Here is a 6,508-nt window from a genome sequence, read left to right on the forward strand (position 1 = left end):
GTTGCTCGGTCGTCAATCACCCCAGGGCTTCACTGGGACGCTGCTGGGGCCGTCGCTGGGTCTGGCTTCGCTCTCTTTGTCCCCCCACAAGGTCAGACACCACCGATCGCCCGCGGCAGTGTCCCTCACCCGGTCCTGTCATGGAGGTATGCTGCAGGCACTCCTAGCTTCACCTCCTTGCTGTGGTGGGGAGGGTCTGGTGACTGATGCGCCCTGGGACCGTCCAGGGGCACCTGGTTGTGTGCTACGTGTGGGTGTCTGTGGTGTCCCACCGGCTGCCTGCGCACGTGCCTCGGGCGCCCCTCTTCATGGCTTGCTTCCCGGGGAGGGTAGAACTCCTGCCCTGCCAATCTGAGGAAAAGAGGGTGTGCTGTCAGGACGCCGGCCCTCCTGCGAAAGCAGGGGCGGCTGGCGGCCCCCGGCTACCCCTACGCTTCAGACGTGGCGACCCGCTGAATTTATGCATATTACTAAGCGGAGGAAAAGAAACTAACCTGGATTTCCCCAGTAACGGCGAGTGAAGAGGGAAGAGCCCAGCGCCGAATCCCCGCCCGGTGGCGTGCGCGGGAAATGTGACGTACAGAAGACTGACTCCGCAGCATCGCTCAGGGGGCTTAAGTCCTTCTGATCGAGGCTAACCCCGCGGACGGTGTTAGGCCGGGAGCGGCCCCCAGTGCACCGGGATCGAGTATTCTCAGAGTCGGGTTGCTTGGGAATGCAGCCCAAAGCAGGTGGTAAACTCCATCTAAGGCTAAATACGGGCGCGTAAGGGAAAGTTGAAAGGAACTTTGAATGGAGAGTTCAAGAGGGTGCGTGAAACAGTCGAGACGTAAATAGGTGGGGACCGTGCAGCCCACCCGGAGTATTCAACACGGCAGGAAGGTCGGTGGCCCAGGAGTTCCGGATCCCCTCCTTGGGACCGGCACCCAGGCCTTACCTGGCCCCCGCAGGGTGCATTTCCTCCGTGGTGGTGCGCCGCGACCGGCTCCGGGTAGGCTGGGAAGGCTTCGGGGTGGCAGGTAGCCCTCCGCTCCAGAAGAGCTTGTTACAGCCCCCCCGGCAGCAGCTTTGCCGTGTCTGCAGGCCGAGGGAGATTCGACTGCCTCAAAGCCCTCCACCGGGCACCCCCCGTTTTCAGTCACCCCTCGGGGTGTGCTGGGGCAGGGAAGAGGGGACGGGACCCCTTGCTCCTGGCACAACTGTCGACTGGGGCAGACTGTGCTCAGTGTGCCCCAACCCCATCGTGCCACCGGGCGGGGAGGCCCACGCTGGGCGGCAAGGGTATGTGGCGATATCGGTTACCCACCCGGCCCGTCTTGAAACACAGACCAAGGAGTCTAACACGTGCGCGAGTCGGAGGGCCGAGCGAAACCCTGTGGCGCAATGAATGTGAGGGCCGGTGCTTGCCGGCTGAGGTGGGATCCCGCCACGCTTCCAGCGACGGGCTCACCACGGGCCGCGTCGCCCGCCTCATTGGGGAGGTGGAGCATGAGTGTGCATGATAGGACCCGAAAGATGGTGAACTATGCCTGGGCAGGACAAAGCCAGAGTAAACTGATGTAAGTCCGTAGCGGTGCAGACGTGTAAATCGGTCGTCTGACCTGGGTATAGGGGTGAAAGACTAATCGAACCATCCAGTAGCTGGTTCCCGCCGAAGTTTCCCTCATGACAGCTGGCGCTCGGAGCCCCCAGTTTTATCTGGTAAAGCGAATGATTAGAGATCTTGGGGACGAAAAGATCTCAACCTATTCTCAAACTTTAAATGGGTAAGAAGCCTGGCTCGCTGGCATGGAGCCAGGCGTGGAATGCGAGTGCCTAGTGGGTCACTTTTGGTAAGCAGAACTGGCGCAGCAGGATGAACCGAACGCCTGGTTAAGACACCCGCTGCCGATGCTCATCAGACCCCAGAAAAGATGTTGGTTGATATAGACAGCAGGACGGTGGCCATTGAAGTCAGTGTCCGCTAAGGAGTGTGTAACAACTCACCTGCCGAATCAACTAGCCTTGAAAATGGATGGTGCTGGAGCGTCGGGCCCATACCCGGCTGTCGCCGGCGCTGAGAGCCACGGGGGCTAAGCCGTGACGATTAGGAGGGCCGCTGCGGTGCACATGGAAGCCGGGGGCGAGGGCCCGGGTGGAGCCTCCGCAGGTGCAGATCTTGGTGGTAGTAGCAAATATTCAAACGAGAACTTTGAATGACAAAGTGGAGAAGGGTTCCATGTGACAGCAGTTGAACATGGGTCAGTCGGTCCGAAGAGATGGGCGAGCGCCATTCGGAAGGGACGGGCAATGGCCTCTGTTGCCCTCGGCCGATCGAAAGGGAGTCGGGTTCAGATCCCCGAACCCGGAGTAGCGGAGACGGGCGCCCTCGAGGCGTCCAGTGCGGTAACGCAAACGATCGCGGAGAAGACGGCGGGAGCCCCTGGAGAATTCTCTTTTCTTTGTGAAGGGCAGGGCGCCCTGGAATGGGTTCGCCCTGAAAGAGGGGCCCAAGCCTTGGAAAGTGTCACGGTTCCGGCGGCGTCCAGTGACTTCTCACTGGTCATTGAAAATCCGGTGCAGAAGGTGGAAATCTCGCGCCACGCCGTACCCATATCCGCAGCGGGTCTCCAAGCTAAACAGCCTCTGGCATGTTGGACCAATGTAGATAAGGAAAGTCGGCAAGTCAGATCCGTAACTCCGGGAAAAGAATTGGCTCTAAGGGCTGGGTCAGACGGGCTGGGAGCGTGCCTCGGCTGGACGAGGTGCCTCCTTCCGGGGTCGCGGACAACTCTGGACGCGAGCCGGGCCCTTCCTGTGGATCGCTCCAGCTGCGGTGGTCGCCTATCCCCGTGCCCCCTCCCCAGGAGTGTGGGGCCGGCATCCTGCCTCGGCCGGTACCTAGCTGCTGACTTAGAACTGGTGCAGACCAGGGGAATCTGACTGTTTAATTAAAACAAAGCATCGTGAAGGCCCAAGGTGGGTGTTGACGTGATGTGATTTCTGCCCAGTGCTCTTAATGTCAAAGTGAAGAAATTCAATGAAGTGCTGGTAAGTATGACTCTCTTAAAGTAACCAAATGCCTTGTCATCTAATTAGTGACGCTCATGAATGGATGAACGAGATTATCACTGTCCCTACATACTATCTAGCGAAACCACAGCCAAGGGAACAGGCTTGGCAGAATCAGCGGGGAAAGAAGCTCTGTTGAGCTAGACTCTGTTCTGGCACAGATAAGAGACATGACAGGTGTAAGATAAGTGGGAGGCCCTCGGGCTGCCGGTGAAATACCACTACTCTTATTGTTTTTTCACTTACCCGGTGAGGCGGGGGGGCGAGCCCCGTGGGGCTCTTGCTTCTGGCTCCAAGCGCCTGATGCCCGCAGGGCGCGACCCACAACGGTGACAGTGGCAGATGGGGAGTTTGACTGGGGCAGTACACCTGTCAAACGATAACGCAGGTGTCCTAAGGCGAGCTCAGGGAGGAGAGAAACCTCCCACGGAGCACAAGGGCAAAAGCTCGCTTGATCTCGATTCCCAGTATGAATACGGACCGTAAAAGCAGGGACTCACGATCATTCTGACTTTTTGGGTTTCAAGCAGGAGGTGTCAGAAAAGTTACCCCAGGGATAACTGGATTGTGGCTGCCAAGCGTTCATAGCGACGTTGCTTTTTGATCCTTCGATGTCGGCTTTTCCTATCATTGTGATGCAGAATTCACCAAGCGTTGGATTGTTCACCCACTAATAGGAAACGTGAGCTGGGTTTAGACCATTGTGAGACAGGTTAGTTTTACCCTACTGATGATGTGTTGTTGCAATAGTAATCCTGCTCAGTAAAAGACGAACCGCAGGTTCTGACATTTGGTATATGTGCTTGACTGAGGAGCCAATGGGGCAAAGCTACCATCTGTGGGATTATGATTGAGCGCCTCTAAGTCAGAATCCCCCCTAAACCGTAACGATACTCGGGTGGCCTGGGATAGCCGGCCTCTCTCTGGGGGGCAGTGCGTAGAGCCGCTGTGTTGGGGACCGGAGCGCGGACGGAAGGGGGCCGCCTCCATCACCCTTAGTGCACCGCATGTTCGTGGGGCACTCGGTGCTAAATCATTCGTAGACGACCTGATTCTGGGTCAGGGTTTCGTAAGTAGCAGAGCAGCTACCTCGCTGCGATCTATTGAAAGTCATCCTCTGAGCCAAGCTTTTGTCTCTCCGTGCGTGGGCACCAGTGGACGCCCTCCTCCACCACACCCGGGGGTGGGACTCTGCCGCTGCGCCGGCAGGAAGGATGCGGAGGGGGTAATGTGGGCCTGCGGGAGGCCGCCTCCACCACATGCCCTCCGGCACGGGGTCTCTTCCTTCTGTCCCTGCCCCACCGGGGAGCGGGGTTGGGGGCCACCATCCCTTGCGGGTCAACAGGGTGACCAGATGACCTGGGTCGGGCCAACTGCTCCCGCACAAGTCGAGCAGCAGCCTCGGAGCGCCTGGCCACCGTTGCAGTCATCGGACTGCAAGGGTGACTGGGTCTGGCTGTCTCAGGCTATCTGGGTGCTGGGTATTCCCGGGCCATCTGGTTGCCTGGCCATGCGACCAGATGGCCCTGCGGGCCGGGCGACCAGATGGCCCTGCGGGCTGGGTGACCAGATGGCCAGCCGAGCTTACTCCATCTTTTGTCCTTCCCCAGGGTTCTGTAAGCCCCCACTATGTGGAGGCGTAATAGTCGAGGAAAATGGGCTCCCCGGGCAGGCTGACAGGGAGAGGGTGTGGCCTGGGCTTAATCCTCCTTTGTTCCTGCCCCGGAAGGTGGAGTCAGCACCCTGACGCCCTAGGGTCTGGGTGTGGGGGGTGACAGTCAGTAGCCAGGACAGGGCGGCTGCAGAGCGGGAGGACTGCCTAGCCCTGCGTGAAAGGGGGGCTAAGACGGAGCTGGAGCCCCTGGAGATCTTGGAGAAGTCCTGAGCAGGGGACACCTGGGCCTAGTCTGGGACGGCAGCAACTTGCGGGTGTCCGGTGCCGCCCAGGGGGGTCCACCGAGGCATGGGGAGGCTCTCCCCAGCCTGGCTAGGGTTCGGAAGCTGGGACTGGGCCTGGGGCTTGAGCTCTGTCCGACAGGCCAAGAGTTGTGGGAGCCCCCGTCCTGCAAGCTAGCCAAGGGTCCGGGCGCTGGGGACGGGGTCCACCGTGGCCTGGGGAGGCTTTCACCGGTCTGGCTAGGGTTTGGAAGGTTGAACCGGGCCTGAGGCTTGAGCTCCGTCCGGCAGGCACCAGTGTGCGGGAGCCCCCCGTCCTGCAAGCCAGCCGAGGGTCCTGGCACTGGGGACGGGAGTCCACCGGGGCCGGGGGAGACTCTCCCTGGTCTGGCTAGGGTTCGGAAGCTGGGACCGTGCCCGGGGCTTGAGCTCCGTCCTACGGGCCCGTGGTGTGGGAACCCCCGTCCTGCAAGCCAGCCGAGGGTCCGGGCGCTGGGGACGGGGGTCCACCGGGGCCCAGGGAGGCTTTCCTCAGCCTGGCTAGGGTCCGGAACCTGGGACTGCGCCCAGGGCTTGAGCTCCGTCCGGCGGGCCCCGACGTGCAGGATCCCCCACGGTCAGACAACAAACAGTTGAATCGAAAATACCACAGTATCTGAACCCCTTCACTTATTCGCATCATGTACTTCAGTCAAACACCATGACAATATGTTACTTAAATATTACATATGAACTAAATAAATAAACTAATCTAAATGAGTGTGGAAATGTTTACTAAAAGTATACCTTACACCCAGTCTGCGGGAGGGAGGGCCTGCAGCTAAAGATGTACCGTTAATTCATCATCGGATTTCAATCCCTGAGGTATTCAGGTGTTCAACATTAATATGTACCTCGATTCCAATCTCCTTAATTGGAGCTGTCTGTTTCCTCCCCTTGGGCTTTTGGGGACAGCGTCAATGACAGAATATACTAAATCCTTCGCATTACCTTGATGACATTGATTAATATGTCCTGCTACAGGGAAGCTTTGGTCATCATTGGCAAATGCTCTAAGATGTTGCTGTATCCTGACGTGAACTATCCTTATAGTGCTGCCCACATATCGTTTCTGGCAAGCACCTTCCAGCACATACACCGCAAAATCACTTTTGCAATTATATGTACCTCTGATCTCAATCGATGTTACTCTGAGTGGTGATTGTATGGTCTTCATGTTGCGGCCTTAGTGGCACGCCTTGCATTTCGAGCATTTCGGAATTCCTTTATTGACTCTAAGCCATTCAGTGCCACTCTTGGCCTGCGGCAAGTTCTGCACTAGCTCCCTACGCATTAAATTTGCCCGTCTAGATGATATAAGTGGGGCACGTGGTATTTCGGGCCCTATGATAAGGTCACTTCTCACAATATTCCTATTTTTATATAGAATATTAATATGTACTCTGGCATGGTAGGCTGAGTATCCTGTAATAAGACGTACTGTCCAGAGTGATCAGATTTTCTCTTCTTACTACAACTGATACCAAACAGCAACTCCTCTCTCTTTTTGGGTTTTGCTTTT

At 57.7% G+C, this 6,508-nt stretch overlaps 1 non-coding gene and 1 pseudogene across 1 annotated transcript; both read left to right on the plus strand.

Annotated features, from left to right (window-relative positions):
- The window catches only part of LOC146839045 (5.8S ribosomal RNA), a 148-nt pseudogene extending 144 nt beyond the window's left edge, over positions 1-4 (plus strand).
- Positions 5-425: 421 nt separating this feature from the next.
- LOC146839046 (28S ribosomal RNA) lies at positions 426-4,185 on the plus strand. The gene has a single exon (XR_014961041.1). It is a non-coding gene; the product is annotated as a 28S ribosomal RNA (ribosomal RNA).
- Positions 4,186-6,508: the final 2,323 nt, after the last annotated feature.

The sequence above is a fragment of the Triturus cristatus genome, chromosome 4_2, assembly GCF_964204655.1.
Source record: "Triturus cristatus chromosome 4_2, aTriCri1.1, whole genome shotgun sequence".
In the NCBI taxonomy this organism is placed as follows: domain Eukaryota; kingdom Metazoa; phylum Chordata; class Amphibia; order Caudata; family Salamandridae; genus Triturus; species Triturus cristatus.